The sequence below is a fragment of the Hippocampus zosterae genome, chromosome 8, assembly GCF_025434085.1.
Source record: "Hippocampus zosterae strain Florida chromosome 8, ASM2543408v3, whole genome shotgun sequence".
NCBI lineage: Eukaryota > Metazoa > Chordata > Actinopteri > Syngnathiformes > Syngnathidae > Hippocampus > Hippocampus zosterae.
This window is the reverse complement of record NC_067458.1, coordinates 12,588,264-12,608,928: the sequence shown is the minus strand read 5'-3', so window position 1 is coordinate 12,608,928 and position 20,665 is coordinate 12,588,264. Positions and strand designations below refer to the sequence as shown.

The following is a 20,665-nucleotide window of genomic DNA, read 5'->3' as shown; positions in this document are numbered from 1 at the left end:
TGCTTTACGGATGCCATGTTGCCAGATGCCAGGCTATGCATGTTGCGGTAACGGTATCTGTGACAACGCTTGATAGTATCAGATGTCATCAAGTGTACCCATCCATCAGTTTTGTATAGCCCTTATACTCATTGGGTCATGTGTGCACTGGAACCAATCCCCGCTGACTTTTTGCAAGAAGTAGGCGTGCGCCGTGGATGACTATTTCGTTTTCGATGAGTGTGTGCAAATAGTCAACCAGTGATTAGCTCGCATGCATGCGCCAATAGCACTGATATATATCATGATATGGTCAGAGGTGTCAAGCCAAGGGATTGTGTCAGACTCCTGGAGGGCCCTCCACCTTCCTTCCTTCCTCGTTCCTCCTCTTCCTCTTGTGCTCCCCGGTGCTTGTAATTGAAAATGTATTTATTGCAGGCCCCAAGGCTGGTCTGGGTAGAGGGAAGAGGGAGGCACTGCAGCTTATGAAGATGTGGTTGAGGTGAGGGCCGCAGGGTTTGGCCGCTCTTCAGTCTCCATCTATTCACTCAGGCTTTTTTTTTCTCTTCCTCTATTTCTTTTTGGCTGTTCTCTTTGTTTGCTCACACACACACACACACACACACAAGTGAGAATTGCTGTAGACATTTAATTCTGCTCAAGACAAATAATTCTCGGCACAGGCCAAAAAAGATCAAACTCACCATAAACACATGTTGGGTCCACGTGCAGTATTTTATGTGACAACATATTTTTTTGAAAGAACAGAACAAACAGTATTAATGTATTTCTGCGAGTGTATTTGTGTGTGTGCGCGCACGCGAAGTGAGTGTGTATTAGGGATGTGAATCTCAGCACTGAGGACGATTCGATACACATCTCGATGCACTACCAGCGATGCGATACTTAAACAATACATTTTCTGGCGACACGATGCGATACGTTTCACCGTCTTCACGATGTAGTTCAAATCAATGCGATCCGATACGATACAGTGCAATTTGTTGTGATATTGTGTGTGCAATTAAACATGATGCAAATACACAAAGAAAAAAAGTTTTAAAAAAGATGGAATTCAGTATGGTATTGCAAAAAGTAGACCACTTTATTCCTTATAAACAGTAGAACGTGTAAAACAACTTATTTAAGCCCTTTCACAATTGGGTTTTGTGCAAAGAAAATGTAAACAATATGGCACCTGAAACTCACAGCTGTTGCTGTAGTGTAAACACAAACAGACGACTCACTGAGTGTCTTATATGAAATATCCATCTCCATAGGACAGGAAAAAAAATACAATTGAAACAATGTGGCAGTCACAGCCTCAAAGCTGCTGTGTGTATTGTAGCGTGCACAGACCACTCTCACTGAGTGTCAAAATGAAATGTCCAAAAGAGTCATCCTTGTATAGTTTTTCCTTGCGCGGTCACAGTGAGCTGCAAGGGGACCCCCAAAATAAGAGGCGATTTTTTTCTGATCCTGACCTGGTTTGCCAAGAATTTCTCCGGTGTCCAACTAGGGACTGGACGGGGAGGCGGCGGGAAACTTGTCGGTGATGTGGTGCCATCGTTTTAAGTGGTCTGCATATTTGTGGTGCTGCCGTTTTATGGCTTCGTAGTGCGACATTCTTTGCAAATTACGGAGCTTTTATCAATCTTTCCGTCTTTCTTTTCGAAGCCGTAGTATTTCCAAACATAAGATCTGAATGTTGCAGAAGCATTCAATACAGTAGTTTCCTCGCTGCTGCCTGCGCGAACTTACATAGTGTTTTGCTAGTTGTGTACTGGACTGCATGTGACTCGCGGCTTCCGTCCGTATTCAACACAAAATGATGATGGTGCATTCATTGCGCTTAGGAAAGGGCAGCTAGGTGACGTTTAACATGAATAAAACGGCGCTTGAATCGGATTTTACCGATACCCACTAATGCATCGTGATGAATCTCGATTTCACCCGTCAATCGCGTCGTACCCAGTGAATGAGCCGATGCACTCGCATCGCGCACGTGCGCATCGATGTATCGATTAATATCGATTATTTTCCACACCCTTAGTGTGTATGTGCGCGTGTGTTAATTTGTGTGTGTAAGAGAGTGTAAAGCACTTGCCCTCACAAGCGCTGGGGCAGCTCCAGTGAGTCACAGAGCCATGTATACTTCTCTCATCCAAAATTTACAAGCCTTCTGCTCCATCTCTCTTTTTGTCTTGGCTGCCAACATTTTAGCCATGCTCCACTGCTTGTCCTCCTCTCAATCTCCTGTTTGTCTCTGCTTATCACCCAGTCTTTTTCTCTTTGTGTTTGCTTTCTCCTCAACAGACAGCGCTGTTTCATTATTTTTACTGCCGTTCTTCTTTTCCGTGTTTTAACAAAAAAAGTGAACAATTCTTTTTACACAGGCTTGTTTGTTGACACTTACCGGTACTTGTTTCATCTGATCACGTTTGTTTTTGTTTTTTTCATTTCAAATGTAAAATGATTTGATTCCTATTTCGTGACCCAGATCTGGCCTGAAACAATTTTGAGAGCAAACAAATGTTCCCGGGACATTTAAATTATTGGAGACACTTGTCTCCAATAATTTAATGTCGAGTCTGAATTTCAAAATCCATTTATCTCAGCCAGCATTTTACAAACCCAATTACGATGTAGTTAGGACATTGTGTTCAACATGAATAAAAACAGAATACAATGATTTGCAAATCACGTTCAACTTATATTTATTGGAATACGTTATGCAGAATATTTATTGTCGAAACTGTTAAACTTCATTGTTATTAGCAAATAATCATTAACGTAGAATTTTATGGCTGTAACACATTCCAAAAAAGCATGGTAAGGTTTACTCCCGTGTTACATCACCTTTTCTTTTAACAACATTCAATAAACATTTGGGAACCGAGGACACTAATTGTCGAGGCTTTGTAGGTGGAATTCTTCCCCATTTCGCTTGATGTACAGCTTTGGCTGTTCGACAGTCCGAGGTCTCCGTATTTTACGCTTCATGATGCGCCACGCATTTTCAATGGGAGACAGGTCTGGAATGCAGCCAGGCCATCCTAATACCTACACTCTTCTACTACAAAGACACGCTGTTGGAACTTGTGCAGAATCTGGTTTGGCATTGTCTTAGTTAAATAAAGAGGCACATTCATGAATAAGACATTGCTTGGATGGCAGCATATGTCTCTCCAAAACCTGTATATACTTTTTAGCATAATGTTTGCCTTCACAGATGTGCAAGCTAGCCATGCCATTAGCACGATCACAACCCCATAACATCACTAGCGCTTGCTTTTGAACTTTGCATCCATACCAGTCCGGAAGGTTCTTTCTTCTTTGGCCAAGACGCATGATGTACAGAGTTTTCCAAAACAATTTGAAATGTGGACTCGTCAGACAACACTTCTCCACTTTGCATCAGCCCAAAGAAGCCGGCGACATTTCTGGGTGTTGTTGATAAATGGCCTTTGCTTTGTAAAGTAGAGTTCTAAGTTGCACTTTGGGATGTGGCACCGAACTGCATTTACCAACATTGTTTTCTAAAGTGTTCCTGAGGTCATGTGGTGATATCGTTTTCACATTGATGTCGATTTTTCACACAGTGCCCCCTGAGGGATTGAAGGTCACGGGTATTCAATGTTGGTTTTCGTCCTTATATGCAGTGATAAGTCCAGATTACCTGAACCTTTTGATGATATTATGGACCGTAGGTTATGAAATCCCTAAATGCTTTGCAACAGTACGTTGAGGAACATTGTCCTTAAACTGTTGGGCTATTTTCTTATGTAGTTGCTCAAAAAGAGGTGAACCTCATACCATCTATTCTGTAGCATGAATCACATTATTTTTGGAGGTAAGCATTTGACTTTACACAATGCTGCACTTTGGTTAAATGCCCAGCATTGTGTAAGGTCTGACTGTACTAAGCGTGGCCGGCTCGATGAGATGGGCTCATATCAGCCCTCTGGCCCTCTGTCAAAAGGGTTACTGAAATTGTTCAGTTTATTGAAGGTGGCAATATATTATTATTTTTTAAATATTGTTTGTAATATCACTGAACGAAACTTCATTTCATATGGACACATTTTGGATGGAAAAAAAAGGAATTCATTATTTGGTCATAAAGTAGCAATGAGACAACAGTCAAGCACTCCACCTAGAACACCAACATCTCCATTTGTTTTGTCCCCCCCCCCCCCCCCCCAAAAAAACGTTCTTAGTGGCTTTATTTATTCTTCAGCTAAGGTCTAACATGATCCTGTTGGTGTTTGTGTTTGGGAAACACTATCACAAAAATAAAAGCTAAAGTCCAGCTTCATTATTACTTATGCTTATTTAAAGGAGTGATTGTCAAATAGAAGCAGTAAATAAAGCCGCACCACAAATGTTGATATAACGCAAGCACTTCTTGCTGTCAAACCTCCAAATTTGCAAAGAAGCACCGACGGTAAAAAATGATTGTTTTTAGAGTTAGTGCAGCTGGCAATCAGTTTACTTTGTACTTTATTTATTTTATTTTCTCTTTCAAGATTAGTACTGAGTGGATCAAATGAGAAATTACTGAATTATTATCAGTGTAAGCAGATTTTAATTATTGTGTTTGATGTTCAATCTACGTACACCAGTTAGTTTTTTTTTTCTCTGAAATGCTCTATAAATATAGTCAGGCCCAATTCCAATGCCACCCCTTTACTCTCCTCTTGTCCCTTAGCCCTAGATTTGTATGTTGACGAGAACCAAGTGTCCCATTTGTCCGTACACTTGAATGTGAGGGTCGCAGATAAGGGGCGCATAGCCCTAGAACACCGAGACAGACCCCGACCTTCCTCTTTGACGAGCATCCTGCACACTGCGCCCCCTCAGCAACCAGTATTGGAGGTAACTCATTGTTACAGTCATATATTACATTGAGGCTGTAACAACGTCATATAATTAGTTACTGAGAACATTTTGTAATATGACAATTACTGAGCCCCCAGTAACATGTTACAGTATCAGGGCTACGAGACAACAAAAGACGAAAAAAGGAATGAAGAGAGAACAACGAATTTAACAATAGTACTTAGACCATTTACAATGGCGGCCCGGTGGTCGAGTGGTTAGTACGTCAACCTCACAGTGTAAATGAAGTCAAAAGTACTTAATGACCTGTGACAAAACGTGCTGTAAATACAATTCTGTTAAATCAACCATCAAAGAGAGTGGCAAGCCACACTGAATACTACTTCTACTACTACTAATATGCGGCATGGTAGACAACTGTTTAGCACGTCCGCCTCACAGTGCAGAGGTGCAGGGTTCAATTCCGACTGCGGCCTTCCTACGTGGAATTTGCATGTTCTCCCCATTCCTGCCTGGGTCCAAAAACATGCATGGCAGGCTGATTGAAGACTCGTAAGTTGTCCCGAGGTGAGAGTGTGAGCGCGGTTGGTTGTTCGTCTCTGTGTGCCCTGCGATTGGCTGCCAACCGGTTCAGGGTGTCCCTCGCCTACTGCCTGAAGACAGCTGAGTTAGCCTCCAGCACCCTCTGCGACCCTTGTGAGGATAAAGCGGATCAGAAAATGGATGGATGAATGTTCTGAGTAGGTTTGCGCTTTTGCTGTTTTTCTATGCAGGCACAGTCCACTGCTGTTTCCTCCTTGGGGTTCAAGAGCCATTCAGCTTGGGTCAACCAGATTTCTGCTTAATGTGTAAATGATCAGGTCTGGCTGTTGACCTCTGGCTCATTCCTTTTAGCTCCCAGCACATTCCAGAGAGCAAACAGACTATTTACCCATGTTTACACAGGCTGGGGAGCGAAGTAGCTGTCTGTTGGCTTGCTTTTGCCCACCTCTTGGAGACATTGGTCACGTGGTTTCAATCCCTAATTGTGCATTTACTTCAAAATACTCTTCAGGGCAGTACATTTTCATCTTCAGCACTGCCGTTCTGAGGCAGAGCGTGCTCCCCGCAGCCAGTGTTCTAAACCAATCAGCAGCTTGTGTTTGAACTCTTTTCCTTCTGGACTGCCCGCTGCACTGCCTCACTGTGTCCCCCATTGGAGCACTGAGGGGCAAGCACTGGCACTCTGTTTTTGGTGCACTCTGAACAACGGAACGGCACATTTGAACAATGCTCTTGAGTTTCTAAACGGGCAGCACTGTGCACTCAGATTGTATTTCCAAAGCGCCCTACAGCTTGCCGACCCCCAAAATTCATGTTCCCCCATTATGGGTGCGTTCAGAAATAGTGCTCTGAACGCACTGCTTCACTCAGACTGTTCAGAAACTCTAATTGATGTTTAAATGTGACCTTTGGTTATTCAGAGTGTCCCAAAAAAATGGAGCCCTGTGCAGGCGTTAGGAAATTAATTTGAGTGGAGCATGCTTTCCACAACGTCAGTGGATGAGAATGATAAAACGTGAGCTAATTTCTCTGTGAAACATTAACCATAATTCCACGGTGTATCATAGCCAACCTTAGTGGATTGATGCACTTTGTAAATAGTTTTTGTACAAGGCAAAAGATCGTTTCCATGACCACCTCCGTACCTCCGGTGGAAGAGCAAACATTTTGAAAAATGTGCAGGACTCTCACATGAAAACATTGACAAATTCATTGTGTATACGCATCCGTACCAAACCTTAGTTTCGGTAACCCCGTGATTGGTTGTTGCAGATAAGACGAGTCATCAATCAAACCAAAATGACATAACTGTTATTTATTTATTTATTTTTATGTCTTAGTGATAAGCAACTCAGTACTATTATTTTGCAATACAAAATCATAATAATAACTTTACTTTTAGAAATCCTATCCATCATGGTGGGCGGATACCAAGAGACAAGCAACACAGCTTGCTTTCTTAACCGGCTGGATTTATTGTTAGTGAAATGGGTGTCTGTGAGCACTTTGTTTTCCTCTCTGACTGTACACTTGATGGTAGTGTTCCAATAAAAATAATCTTGATATGAAATAGCCTGTTAAGAAAATACAGTGGCTACATTCTCGCTTTGTTGTTTTGCCTCCCAACACTACAGTATATCCTTAAGAAAAGCCACTTCCGTCCTCGCTTAGTCCGTCCTTTTTAAAAAACTCTCAGCCTCCATCCCAAAATTAGATGTATGTCCGTCCAAGGCACGGAATGCCCATCTCTGTATTTATTCATGCGCTTGTGTTTTGGTTGTCTCAAGTTCTCTAAATTTCTCACATATCTGATCTTTTATCTTAGTGATATCGACCACAATAAGCCAGGAAATTAATGATTAGTTCTGAGTAAAAAAGAAGCCACAGTATTCTGCATTGCTACATATCATTTTGGGGAACACATTCAGAGTGCAAACCTGAATAGAAAACTGAAATTACTTTAATTAAGTGTGACAAAATAATTACATACTCTAACAATGTGTTTCATTTTTATTTATTTTTTTAACTCTGTCTCTGAATTAAATAATTTCCTGTGATCAATCATTGTTAAATCAAGGATAGGGAGGGAAATTTAAAGAATGCAGAAACATTCATGTTTGACTTTAGAGCAGTGTATAATGCTAGGTTATCGATCAAATAATAACATAACCCCAAATGTAAATAAAAACGTTTTCTCTAAACACATTATTTGAATGGGTTACCATGGAAGAAGACCGAAGTTGTGTGCTTTATATAACTGCCATCGTGGTGCATGTATTTGTGTTTGGTGGTTGGAATCCAATCCTGCGGATTTTGGTGATGTCGGGTTGCCCTTTAGCCCCTACTGAAGTCAATTATTCATTGTTACGGAAACCTAACAGTTCTGACCAAGTTAACCAGAGTTTGAAATTAATAGCATGTAATATTTTTCGATATATATATATATAATTCTCTTGGCAAGCACTTGCACACACTACCTAGATACTAACAACTTTTTCTCTCAACTGTATGCCCATTAAAACAACCACAAACCTATTCCAAAGTCCTTGTAGGGAGAAACAAAATGCATGATAAAACTGAATAAAAGAGCAAACCAAAATAATACCATCATAATGCCACGATTTAACTGAGGTATCACAGCAATTTCAATTACAAGGCGACCATATTTGTTTCCTTCAATGGTCGACATTGAGCACAACTGATGCTGCACATAGCCACCATTAAAAACACCAACTGATTAAAAAACATTTAATTTGATGGCTAAATGGCGCCTACCCATTTTGAGAAGAGCCATTCGTCATGGCACCAGACGCCCAAATGCAAAAAACAATTTGCCTCCAATTGTTGTAAGTGTTGAATCACGCTGCGAGACATTCATTCATTCATTCATTCATCTTCCGTACCGCTTGATCCTCACTAGGGTCGCGGGGGGTGCTGGAGCCCATCCCAGCCGTCTCCGGGCAGTAGGCGGGGGACACCCTGAATCGGTTGCCAGCCAATCGCAGGGCACACATAGACGAACAACCATCCACGCTCACACTCACACCTAGGGACAATTTAGAGTGTTCAATCAGCCTGCCATGCATATTTTTGGAATGTGGGAGGAAACCGGAGCACCTGGAGAAAACCCACGCAGGCCCGGGGAGAACATGCAAACTCCACACAGGGAGGCCGGAGCTGGAATCGAACCCGGTACCTCTGCACTGTGAAGCCGACGTGCTAACCACTGGACTACCGGGCCGCCCGCTGCGAGACATGCTAAAGCTAATTTGCCAGACAAATCAGTTGGCTCGATCAAACTTCATCGCCGAAGTTATAAAACCAAGTATGGAAAGCAAGTGCTCTCATCGTACATTTCTTGTAATTGTTCCGTGTGAAGCCCACTGCAGGGGACATTTATCATGCCCACCCTTGCTGCAATCTTTTAAACACTGTGGCTGTTCAGTTAATTCCGTTTTTCACGGCCCTCTGAAAAGGGATCGTCGGCCAGCATGGAAGGATCACTCTTTCTGTACTTTCTTGATACATTTATTTGGACATTTTGTAGCAAAAGTCGATGTAGATGAAATGAAAGTAGTTGCAGTAGCAGAAGCAGGTAATAACCTAAAGCACACAAATGCAGAATATATCTTTCTTTCTGCATCACGGTGTAAATAAGTATAGAATTTACATTAATTAATACTTTTAACAATACCATCCATCCATCCATCCATCCATCCATCATCTACCGCTTATCCGGGGCCGGGTCGCGGGGGCAACAGCTTTAGCAGGGAAGCCCAGACTTCCCTCTCCCTAGCTACTTCTTCCAGCTCTCCCCGGGGGATCCCGAGTCGTTCCCAGGCAAGCTGGGTGACATAGTCTCTCCAGCGTGTCCTGGGTCTTCCTCGGGGTCTCCTCCCGGTGGGACATGACCGGAACACCTCACCGGGGAGGCGCTCAGGAGGCATCCGAATCAGATGCCCAAGCCACCTCATCTGGCTCCTCTCGATGTGGAGGAGAAGCGGCTCGACTCTGAGCCTCTCCCGGATGACCGAGCTTCTCACCTTATCTCTAAGGGAGAGCCCGGACACCCTGCGGAGAAAACTCATTTCAGCCGCTTGTATCCGGGATCTCGTTCTTTCGGTCACGACCCATAGCTCGTGACCATAGGTGAGGGTTGGGACGTAGATCGACCGGTAAATTGAGAGCTTCGCCCTTTGGCTCAGCTCCTTCTTCACCACGACAGACCGATACAACGTCCGCATCACAGCAGACGCTGCACCGATCCGCCTGTCGATCTCCCGCTCCCTCCTACCCCCACTCGTGAACAAGACCCCAAGATACTTGAACTCCTCCACTTGGGGTAAGATCTCCTCCCCGACCCGGAGGGGGCACTCCACCCTTTTCCGACTGAGGACCATGGTTTCAGATTTGGAGGTGCTGATTTTCATCCCAACCGCTTCACACTCGGCTGCGAAACGCTCCAGTGAGAGTTGGAGAGCCCCGTTTGAAGGAGCCAACAGCACCACATCATCTGCAAAAAGCAGGGATGTAATACTGAGGCCCCCAAAACGGACCCCCTCAACGCTTCGGCTGCGCCTAGAAATTCTGTCCATAAAGGTTATGAACAGAATCGGCGACAAAGGGCAGCCTTGGCGGAGTCCTACCCTCACTGGAAACGATTCCGACTTACTGCCGGCAATGCGAACCAAACTCTGACATCGGTGGTATAGTGACCGAACAGCCCGTATCAGGGGGTTCGGTACCCCATACCCACGAAGCACCCCCCACAGAACTCCCCGAGGGACACGGTCAAACGCCTTCTCCAAGTCCACAAAACACATGTAGACTGGTTGGGCGAATTCCCACATACCCTCAAGGACCCTGCTAAGGGTGTAGAGCTGGTCCACTGTTCCACGGCCGGGACGAAAACCACACTGCTCTTCCTCAATCTGAGGCTCGACTTCCTGACGGACCCTCCTCTCCAGCACCCCTGAATAGACCTTACCAGGGAGGCTGAGGAGTGTGATCCCTCTGTAGTTGGAACACACCCTCCGGTCCCCCTTTTTAAAAAGAGGGACTACCACCCCGGTCTGCCAATCCAGAGGCACTCTCCCCGTTGACCACGCGATGTTGCAGAGGCGTGTCAACCAGGACAGCCCCACAACATCCAGAGCCTTGAGGAACTCCGGGCGGATCTCATCCACCCCCGGGGCCTTGCCACCGAGGAGCTTTTTAACCACATCGGTGACTTCAACCACAGAGATAGGAGAGCCCACCTCAGAGTCCCCAGGCTCTGCTTCCTCAAAGGAAGGCGTGTTGGTGGAGTTGAGGAGGTCTTCGAAGTACTCTGCCCACCGGTTCACAACGTCCCGAGTCGAAGTCAGCAGCGCCCCATCCCCACTGTACACAGTGTTAGTGGTGCACTGCTTCCCCCTCCTGAGACGTCGGATGGTGGACCAGAATTTCCTCGAAGCCGTCCGGAAGTCGGCTTCCATGGCCTCACCGAACTCTTCCCACGCTCGGGTTTTTGCCTCGGTGACCACCGAAGCCGCGGTCCGCTTGGCCAGTCGATACCCGTCAGCTGCCTCTGGGGTCCCACAGGCCATAAAGGCTCGATAGGACTCCTTCTTCAGCTTGACGGCATCCCTTACTGCCGGTGTCCACCAGCGAGTACGAGGATTGCCGCCACGACAGGCACCAACCACCTTACGGCCACAACTCAGATTGGCCGCCTCAACAATAGAGGCACGGAACATGGTCCACTCGGACTCAATGTCCCCCGTCTCCCCCGGAACATGGGAAAAGCTCTGTCGGAGGTGGGAGTTGAAACTCCTTTTAACAATACATTTAATAAATACTTTAATCAACCGTGATCTCACCATGTATTATAATTCATTATTTTAAACGTAAGAAACCATATATCACAAACATATCAAGTCGACCCGAACAAAAGAACTACAACTCCCAACGGTCCAAACCGGAAGTGGAGCGCCGGCATGATTAAGCCCAGCTGCAACGCAATGTACTTCGTTCAAAATCAAATTACGGCTGGACAAACATGAAAACTATGCATAATGAGTTAAATAAAGACACCACTGTTTTAACAACACTTTAGCCCACGCTGTTTACATTGCCGATTGCGAGCGGTAATGACTGTGATTACAAACAAAGCACAACGGACATAATGCAAAGCAGACAAACAAAGCAACCGGTCATGATCAATCTAAAGCTAACTTTAGATTTCTGTTAAATAAAAGTACAAGCGTAGCTTATCATTGGGCCATGCCGACGAAGAAGCGAGTGTTTTCACTAACGCAACATAATGCGACTCTGCTTTTATATACCTCGCGCGAACGGTCGCCTGTCAGTGGCAGCTTCGCCCCTCTTAAAGCGTCAGGTGAATCCAACAGTGGCTGTCAAATGGCTTGACTTAGGATACCAACCATTACCAAGATAGCTCCTCCATTTCACTAATGGAGTCTTCCCTGTGATGCCAACACATGCCAAACCAGTTGCTGTATTGCATGTTTTGCCTAAAGCAGTCTTCCTCAACAGGCGGACCGCAATCCACGACCGGACCGCTGACCTCCTCTGCCCGAGCCTTCTCTGTCCAGACCCACGGCAAATTGTATCAAATAAAAAATTATCAAGTGATTTTTATGTTATACATTTTATATGTTTGGACTATAATCTGCGCATTACCGCGATCGCTTGTTAAAATTATCTGTTGTATTTGCGTGCACCAACAAATGCAATGCAGAGGACCGCAGCAGCGCGACTTTGTGTGTATAATGTTTGACTAACTGGAGACCCTGTCTGAGGAGGGCATGTGGCGATAACGATGCGCTGATTGGCTCCTCTGAAATGAAGGTATGCCCACACATATGCGTTAGCATTTACGATGCCCTGATTGGCTCATTTGAATTTTAGGTGCCCATACCTAAGCGTCAGCATATACTATGCGCTGATTGGCCCATTTGAATTTACGGTGTGCCCATACCTAAGCGTCAGCATATACGATACGCTGATTGGCTCATTTGAATTTAAGGCGTGCCCATACATAACCGTCGGCACGCGTCTATCCCAATACACACGCGTTTTGGCAAGACTGGTGAAAAGACGCTACCTCCGTTCTTGGCTAACCTGCCGGTTGATCTCTTCCGCGTTCGCTCGCTCCCTTCACGGAAGCGCCGCCGCAGCAAACGCAGTGGTCAGCTTGTGAAGCTAAAACGGAATCTGAGACAAACTTCGATCGCTCCGGCGTGGTGTGCCCTCGACCCCGTCGCCTCGTGCTTGCTAACGGTCGTTGGCTCTCCCAACGCGCCTTTCTCGCACCCCGGCGCGCCCCGGCCCCCAGACCCCGAAAGCAGGATGCGAGGGGGGACGGCGGAGGCGACGGCGGCGGCGCCGGCGACGTTCGAAGGCGGCCCGCGGGGAGAGGCGCGGGGCCGGGATGGCGTGAGGGGGACGGGCGTGTGGGGGGTACGGTGCCGGTCGTTGGCCGGTAGCCTGCTCCCCCCCGCCCCGACCGCGAAGCGCCACCCGGCCCCGGCGGCCCGACCCCGCGATGCCGTCGGCGGCGGCGCCGGCGCACCCCGGCGCGCCCCGGCCCCCGGACCACGAAAGCAGGAAGCGCCGAGTGCGCGGGGGGGACGGCGGAGGCGACGGCGGCGGCGGTGGCGACGTTCGAAGGCGGCCCGCGGGGAGAGGCGCGGGGCCGGGACGGCGTGAGGGGGACGGGCGTGCGGTGGGTACGGTGCCGGTCGTTGGCCGGTCGCCTGCTCGTCCCGCACCCCGACCCCGAAGCGCCCCCCGGCCCCCGCGGCCCGACCCCGCGATGCCGTCGGCGGCGGCGCCGGCGCACCCCGTCGCGCCCCGGCACTCCCGTCGCCCGGAGCGCGACCGACCTCGATGGGCGTCGCCGTTCGCCCTGCCTACGCTCCCATAGTCCAGGCCGGGCCGCGGCCGGCGTCGGGGACCGCTCCCCCGCCGGTGCCATCGCGACCCGGCCGACCTCGGAACCTAACACCCAGCCGCCGGGTACCCAACCCAGCGAAACCTTTTGAGGGAATTCCCCCTCGGCGATTGACAGAGGCAATCCCCCCGTTGCTACTTCCACAAGGATCGCGTTGTTAAACGCCCGGTCGCTGACGAACAAGACCGATATTCCGAGGGAGTATTTCCTTTCTATGACTTGGATTTTCTGTGTCTTACGGAGACTTCGGCAGGTACTGGTGAGTACAACGCTTTGATTGAATTGTTACCACCTGACTGTGGTTTCCTCGATACCCCGAGGACATGTTATATTATTAAAATCCCCCATTAAGAGGATACGATCATATCTCAGCCTGATTTCCGCAAGAAAGGTTGAAAATTTGCTTTAAAAGTCTTTGTTGTATTTATGAGGACGGTAAATGACAGCACAAAGCACCGGGAAAACACGACCTCTTCTGATATATTTTTAAGGGGGAGAGGGGATTTGAAAAGAGGAATTGTACACATGAAAATGATATTTTTGTTTTCATGTTTAGTATTTATTTTGGTAAAATTAGTGTTTTGTTTTTGTTAAAGTAAGGGAAAAAACACAACTACTGTTTAACAAAGTTAAAGTAAAAATGTCTTATTTCCCTGAAAGGGCTATTTGTATTATTAAGCAGGCACAACGTAACAAAATAAAAGAGTTCCTGTGCCTCAACACAATACCTCTCATTATTTGCTGTGTACTGGCAAAGTGAATAATTGTTATTTTCATGCACCCCATTATTGATTTGTTGTGAGGAGTGTTGATTTGTATAAGCTTGGCTTTACCATACTAAATGGGCATATAGCCCTGCTACCCGTGATTCCCGTGCATGGAATCGGACCTTGGTCTTATTAAAAAAAACAAAAGTGGACCTACAGCATTTTTAGTTGATGACCACTGGCCTAAAGTAACCAACCATTAGATCATGCTGCAACAGCGGATAGAGGTTACCTTAAAAAGAAAAAAAACTTCAGTAACTTTTTAATGCCTTTGAAAATTATACATTTTTTAAAAAGTATTTACAGTATGTGAACTGAATAAAAAAGTTACTCATTAAGGTCAAAGTAAAATTATATATAATATGTTGTGGTCACTTAACAGTCCTGAGGTCGGTTGTTAGAATCCGAGCTTGGGCCTCCAGAAGTTTGCATGCACTCTCCATGTTTGTTGGGATTTTATGCCAGTACTCTGGCTTCCTCCTGCATTCCAAAACCACACTTTTTGGGTTAATTGAAAACTAAACAAATCCTTAGGTGTGAATGGATGTTTGTCGATAAGTGCCCTGCAATAGAGAGGCGACCAGGGTTTATCATGCCTATCATCGGGATTGAGCTGGGATAGGATCCAGGTCACCTGTGACTCTCATGAGCAGTATAGAAAATAGATGAACGAATGTTACAGTTGTTTCCTTCAATTTACACACCTTAGGCAAGTTATAAAATCATTTCCAGAACGTTAAAAAAAAATGGTGTTTTAACACATTTTTTAAATGATCAAACACAGTTAAAATGTATCATACAGTATATTAAGAGAGAAATATCACCAAATAAAAATATTTGTACTCATAACGACTCACGACGGCGATGATGAAGCAGCCATAACACAGTACAGTCCTGTTACAAGGCTGAAATAAAGGTGTTTTCTTTGTAAAAAAAATATGACCAACCTGGTGTTGAAATTGACCATTGAAAATGTCAAGTATGCATGAGCATATAGTACGTCTGCATATAAACATAGTCTCTGTGCTTTTGCATCGGTGACTTTTTTGTTGTTATATTTCTCACAAACATCTTTTTGGTCAGGTGTTGGCTGCTTGTGTTTTTTTTTTCTGTTGCAAACCCGTGTGGCTCCGCCATTGTTGTTTTGGAACTGCAGTGCATCACCATGTCAGCAAGCCACCACTCTGTTAACATTGTATTCCATAGGGAAAGGATGAACGCTGAAGTAATCAGCAATGTTTGTGCTGTATCTCAAGAACACAATAGTCAATCAGGGACTGTATATATTAAAAAAAAAAAAAAAATCCTCCTCTCACCCACCCTCGGGTGCTGTCTGTCCCTCATTCAGCTCGGGTCCTCTACCGGAGGCCAGGAAGCTTGAGGGTTCTGCGCAGTATCCTTGCTGTTCCCAGCACTGCACATTTCTGGACTGAGATGTCCGATGTTGTTCCCGGGATCTGTTGCAACCACTCATCATCTAGTTTGGGGGTCACTGCCGAGTGCTGCGACCACCACAGGCACGACTGTCACCTTTACCTTCCAGGCTCTCTCCAGCTCCTCTCTGAGCCCTTGGGATTTCTCGAGTTTCTCGTGTTCCTTCTTTCTGATGTTTCCATCACTTGGGACCGCTACATCCACTACAACGGCCTTCCTCTGCCCTTTATCTATGATCAGGGTATCTGGTTGGTTCGCCATTACCATCTTGTCAGTCTGGATCTGGAAGTCCCACAGGATCTTCGCTCTGTCATTCTCCACCACCTTCGGAGGTGTTTCCCATTTTGACCATGGGGTTTCCAGTCCATACTCCGCACAGAGGTTCGGAGTTGTGCTAGGAGTTGTCTGGTTCTGTGTGGTAGGTCTTGCTCTGATGGGTCTATTTCTGGTGCTGGTGCATGTATTACTTTGTTGTGTTGTCTGGTGTCCAAGTGTGTTTGTACAAAGTGGGTGTGTATGTCTTTCATGTTCTGTTTTATGGTGTCGTTGTTGGTGTCCTGTGGTGCTGTGTCTTTGTTGTGTGTGTAGTTGTTGTTGTGGAAGATTGTTTGTTTCTTTTGTCTGGGTGGTGGTGGTTGTTGAGTGAGTGGGTGTAGTGGGTGGGTTGGGTGTTGGGCTTTTTGTCTGATTTGCGATGCGTGTAGTTTTAGATGGGTGTTCAGTGGGAGAGTTTTTGTTTCCTCATGCAAGTGTTGTATGTTTGTGTCTTGTGTGCATCCTGTTGCTATTCTGAGTGCTGTGTTCTGTGTGGTCTGGAGTTTTGTCTTGTTTGTGTCCGATAGTGTTGGTGACCATATAGTGTTTGCGTATTCGAGGCGTGTGAGTGTGGTTGCTTTGTATGTGGTGAGTATAGTTTCTTTGGATTTTACCCAGTGAGTGGTTGTTAAGGCTTTAAGTATTTTGTTTGATTGCTTGGCGCGGGTTAGTGTGTTGTGTGTGTTTTGAGAAGGTGAGTTTGGGGTCCCATGTTAATCCCAGTATTTTGGGTTCGCGGACTGTGGGTAGGGTGGTGTTATCTATTTGTAAAGTGAGTCTGTTGCTGTAGTCTGCCGGATCCGGTGTGAACAGAGTGGTGGTGGTTTTGTCTGCGTTGAGTGTGAGTTGGTTCTGTTTTGTCCAGTTGTATATGTCGTGGAGATATTTTTGTACTTGTTGTTGTGCCTGTTGTGGTTTGACATGTGTGGATAAAATGGTGATGTCGTCTGCATATGTAACTGTGTGTACATTTGGAGGTGGTTGTGGTAAGTCTGCCATGTATATGTTGAATAGTGTTGGTGAAAGTACTCCCCCCTGTGGTACCCCCGTTTTCGTGTTTCTATGTTCTGATGTTTCCCCCCGGTATTGAGTGTATTGTCTGCGTCCCCTTATGTAGTTGAAGATGTATTTGATGATGATGTTTGGGGTGTTAGTGTTGTTGAGTTTGTTTGTGAGTGTGTGTAGGTTTACCGTGTCAAAGGCTTTGGACATGTCTAGGGCTATGGCAACTGTTCGTTGTGGTGGTTTTTGTTGATTGAAACCTGTGGCTATGATGTTGTGTATGTGGTGTAGTGCTGTGGTTGTGAAGTGTTGTTTTCGGAAGCCGTGTTGGTGAGAGGGTAGTTGAGTGTTGTTGGTAATGAAGGGTAGTATTACCTTTTCCATTGTTTTGGCTATTGGGCTGAGTAGTGCTATTGGTCTGTAAGATGGGCCGAGTGCGTGGTTTTTGTTGGGTTTTGGTATTGGGATTATTTTTGCAGTCTTCCATATTGCGGGGATGGTGTTGGTGTTGAGTGATGTGTTGTAAGTGTGTGTGAGTAGTGTTATTGCTTTGGGGCCTAGGTGTTTCAGATGTCTGATGTTTATGTTGTCTGGGCCTGTGGAGTTGTTGTTTTTGGAGCGTTGTAGTGCTTGTTTGACTTGTTGTTCTGTGATGGTTATGGGCGTGGTGTTGAGTTTTCGTATTTTGCGTTGTAGTTGTCTGTATGTTCTGTTGGTTTTGTGTTGTATTATGTTGGTGAATTGTTTGTTGAATGCTCGTGCTTTCTGTTTGTTGGATATTGCCGTGTGTTGTCCGAACTGTATTGTGGTGTTTTCTGGTGCTTTTTGTTCTTTGTTAGATAGTCTTGTTACTGTGTTCCAGAGTATGTATTGTTTGTGTCTGTGGTTCCATGCATCCGTTAAGTGTTCTTTCCATAGCTCTTGTTTGTGTTTTTGGATTTGTTTGTCTATTTCTTTGTTTAGGTCTGTGATGCGTGGGTCTTGGTGGTTTTGTTGTCTGATGTCGTTTCTTTGGCTGATGAGTGTTCTGATGTGTTGTGGTAGGAGAAGTGATTTGCTTTTTATTTTTCCGTGGGGTATGTGGTGTTTGTCTGCTGTAATTATGAGGTTTGTGAGCATGGTGTTGGCTGTGTGGATGTTGTCAGGTATGGTTAAGTTCTCCAGTGCTGATTCTATTTCAGAGGTGTATCCTTCCCAGTCTGCTTTCCTGTAATTTGTGTAAGTTTGAAGGTGTTGTTGTAGGCGGAAAGGAGCACGCGTGTTGTGTGTGATTTTGATAGGAAGGTGGTCTGAACTGAGTGCGTGTATTGTGGTCCATGTTGTTCTGTTTGTGATGCTGTTGCTGGCTGTTGTGATGTCCGGTGATGTTGGTTGTTGGTTGATGTTTGTAGGTTTTCTGGTAGGTGTGTTTGCGTTTAGAGTGATTTGTTGGGAGTTCTGTAGTATGTCTGCAATGAGGGTGCCTCTGTGGTCGTCGTAGGGAGAGTGCCATTGTGTTGAGTGAGCGTTGATGTCTGCGGTTAGAATGGTGTTGTTCAGCGAGTTTATGTATTGGAAGGTGTTGGTGATGTCTGTGTCTTCTGTGCCGTGGTCTGGTCGGGTGGTATCTCTGGGGGGTATATACATGTTGCATATGTGTATTCTTTTGTGGTTGGTTATGTGAATCTTTACGGTTTGAATTTCTGTAGTGTTGGTGTTAATGTTGTTGGGGATGTTCATGGGAGTGAATGTGACTGATTTGTGAATGTATGTGAGCAGTCCTCCTCCTCCCTTGTGTTCTCTGTCTTTCCTAATGCTGGTGTAGTTGGTGAGACGAGGTGTGTTGTGTTGTTTTTCTAGTTTGGTTTCTTGTATGGTGATGATGTCTGCGTGCTGTTGTGAGGCGACTTGTTCTAGTTCTGTTTTCTTGTTTTGGATGCCGTTGATGTTTATTTGTAGTATGGTCAGTGTGTGTTTGTTGTTTTTGTTGGTGGGTGTTGTTCTTTGTGGGTTGTTCGGGGGTTGTGGTGTTGGGGTGTTTGTTGTTTGTGTGTGTGTTCTGCATGTCCACGTGTTTGTGTATTGGCGGGTGGTGATGCCGGAGCAATGTCTGTGTATCCAGTGTGGGTGTGTTGAGTTGCATCTGAGTGAGGTTTGTCTGCGTGTGATGATTTTATTGCAGCTATTGCAGGTCCAGGTTTGGGGGGGTGGTCTTGTGTTTGTTGTATCTCTGTTGGAGTTGTCTGTCCGTGTTGCGTTTGAGGGTAGTGTTGGTGAGGCGAGTGTGTTGTTTTGGTCTGTTTGTGCTCTGCTGCCTGTTGGTGTCCTACGAGGTGTTGTTGTTCGTGGTGGTGTTTTGGGATGTAGTCTGCATTTCCATGTTATGTTGTATTGTCTAGTGTTTATGTTTGTGCAATGTTTGTGTACCCAGTGTGGTGTGTGGTGGTTGCAGCTGAAGGATGTCTGTCTTCTTGTAATCTGTTGTGTGCAAATGTCGCATGTCCAGGTAGTTTGTTGTGTGTGTGTTTGTTGCGTGCGTGAGAGTGTCTGTGTGGGCCCCGGATTTGTCTCTATGTCCCCCGCCTGGAGCAAAAGGTCCGCCCGCCACCCTGCCAGGTTCAGGGGGCGGTTAGCCGAAAAAAAAAAAACGGCCGTAAGGGCACCCCGTTCGGGGTGCAGGGATTGGTTCCTTGATTTGTCCCCCCGTTCGGGGGGAACCCTCCAACTGCGAGTAAGCCAAGGAGTTTGGAGGTACAGCAGGTTGACAGCAGTGTGATCGAGCAGATTAGATAGAGTAGAATTTGAATGGGGCTTCACTGATTTATTTCATATAATTCATATCTAAAACACAGTTGAAAAATATTTGATTGTTAAAATATTTAAATACAAGAACTATATCAAGAAATTAACAAAACATAGTTTTTTTAGTTAGGAGAAAAGTCTAAAAACATATCACAAATGACAAACGTTGTGCCTCTCCTCCTCCTGTTCTTCAATGAAGCTGATCACCCTCCAGCTCCCGTTAGAAACATCGTGCTGCTGAAGGTGTGCCGGCAGAATGGTTGTGATACAGGAGGTGCTGTGGACTCTCCCAGAAACGAGGACCTAGTTTAGTTGTAGATCCAGTAAAACATAGTGCAAATGTGACATTATTTATAATGCACAGTTACAGTCTTGTGAATATTAAAAAATGTACTTCATGTAATGCAGGAAGCGAATATTTCAAACGAACTAAGGCAGCAAACAGTAAGAGCAAAATCGTGTTCCAAACATTAACTCTTTTTTTAAATGTCAATTAGCTTGTGAGTAATAAGACAAAATGTGACTGTCAGACAGAGAACTGTCAGAGCAAACGGCAGATTTTAGAAAGTCCTGCCGAAATAAATCTGCACCCGACTGCGACTGTCAGCGTTGAACTGCCGCCATTGCTGTCAAAGTCAGACACATCTCCAAAATTGTTGGAGCAAATTTTTAAGCAGGCTTCATCTTGATAAATTGACCACGTATTTGACATTTACACCATAACGTTACCGCCTAAAATAATCGTAAAACAAAATTTTGTGTAACAACAAGAGTAATATGTACCCCAAAAGCTTTCAAAGCGTCTGAAAGTTTTCTCCTCTGTTTTTGTTGGGGCTTGGCTCGAAATGCATCATGATTGGCCGCCCGAAGTCCACGTGTCTGTCGGACGTGCTCTCATTGGTCTACAATACCATCACGGATGAATAAATACTCAAAGGGCTTGCCAGGCAAGCCCTTTGAACCCTTTAAATACTCAATGGGCTTGCCTGGCAAGCCCTTTGAGTATTTATTCCATATTGCCCACTAGTTCACTAGTAAGGTCATT

At 45.5% G+C, this 20,665-nt stretch overlaps 1 protein-coding gene across 2 annotated transcripts in view; it reads right to left on the bottom strand.

Annotated features, from left to right (window-relative positions):
• LOC127606352 (uncharacterized) overlaps nt 1-20,665 on the bottom strand; it is a 674,358-nt gene that overhangs the window by 215,386 nt on the left and 438,307 nt on the right. The window contains exon 2 of one of the 2 annotated variants that reach the window (XM_052074644.1): nt 15,258-15,545. The exons of the other annotated variant lie outside the window; for it this stretch is intronic. The gene's annotated coding sequence lies outside the window, so the exon portion shown is untranslated. Of the gene's footprint in view, nt 1-15,257; nt 15,546-20,665 lie in introns of those variants that run through there. 2 annotated transcript variants of the gene reach the window in all.